The sequence below is a fragment of the Austrofundulus limnaeus genome, unplaced genomic scaffold, assembly GCF_001266775.1.
Source record: "Austrofundulus limnaeus strain Quisiro unplaced genomic scaffold, Austrofundulus_limnaeus-1.0 Scaffold2983, whole genome shotgun sequence".
Classification (NCBI taxonomy): Eukaryota; Metazoa; Chordata; class Actinopteri; order Cyprinodontiformes; family Rivulidae; genus Austrofundulus; species Austrofundulus limnaeus.
In genome coordinates this window covers 9878-11058 of record NW_013955385.1, presented here as the reverse complement: position 1 = coordinate 11058, position 1181 = coordinate 9878, and the positions used below count along the sequence as shown (strand labels likewise).

Sequence of the window (1181 nt, the reverse complement as noted above, 5' to 3'; positions counted from 1 at the left end):
CCATTCAAAAGGACATTCACAATAAGGCTGCAATGATTAGTCAACATTGTCAAAAAAAAAAAAAAAAAAAAAATGCTGATCAATTTCTTTGTCTACCAGTTGGGCTTTCAACAGAGGAAGACATTTGTCATTTCCTGTTGTGGTGGGATTCCACATGCATAACAGCATTCAGTTATATGTGCACAATATGTCGGTAACCGATAAAGCGGCCTGATCAGTTGAAACGTTGTAAGACCTCACCTCGTGAAATGGTGATTAAACTTGTGCACAGGACACTACCTGTTGTTCAAAAAGATTAAAACACATAGCTCTTTTCTTAAACATGTAATCTTTGAAATGCTGTCTGTTCTGTTGGAAATATAAAACAAAATACTGAAAATCAGCATATTATTTTACACATATTGTGCATTATTGTACTCAACTTCAGTATCAAAAACTTCAAAACAGCATGTAAACTTACTTTTAAGTTATCTGCTTAGTTTTCAAAATGGTCTCATCATTTGTTTAGTCAAATAATTGTCATAATAGTAAGTGAATAGTCAACTTTTAAGAAGTAATTTTTTTCCAGTCTTAGTTCACACTAGGACATCCAAACAGATCATGACCCAAGAAGAAAACCGTCAGGGGTCCTTCAAATTAATACTCACATAGCCAGTAGGTGAGCCACTATCTTTCAAATTGGGGAAGAGGGAGACAATTCCCAGGGCATAGGTAATACGGATATTGACAGGAGGGATCCTCCTACAAAACAGTTAAAAATATACATATTATATTTCACATAGGGGTAAAACAAACTCACACCAACTCTGCAAAGTGTTTTGAATAAAAATGATACTTTTCTCGTATTTAATAAGTAAGGCTTATTGGTTACATACCCATGACTTTCAATCATATCTGCCACTAAAATGTTGACAAGTTTCTTTCTTGTTGGATCAGAGAGACCTTTGGTCTTGTTGTACTCTTTTATTACATCTTCTCCCCCTGGCTTTTGGTGCAGAGCTACATAGACAATCTGAAACAGATGCCACATGTCATCTAATGAATTTTGAAAATGGATCTACATTCCATGTACAACCCTTGACAGAACTTACATCTTTTGCCATCTTACTGTCAGGTGGTCCTTCCACCAGTCGTCTTCTCTGTGCTTTGGTGCTCTCTGTAATTACTGTAGAGGATGAGCT

At 35.9% G+C, this 1181-nt stretch overlaps 1 protein-coding gene across 1 annotated transcript in view; it reads right to left on the bottom strand.

Annotated features, from left to right (window-relative positions):
- LOC106511603 (uncharacterized) overlaps positions 1-1181 on the bottom strand; it is a gene marked incomplete at its 5' end in the record, with an annotated part of 11555 nt that overhangs the window by 1381 nt on the left and 8993 nt on the right.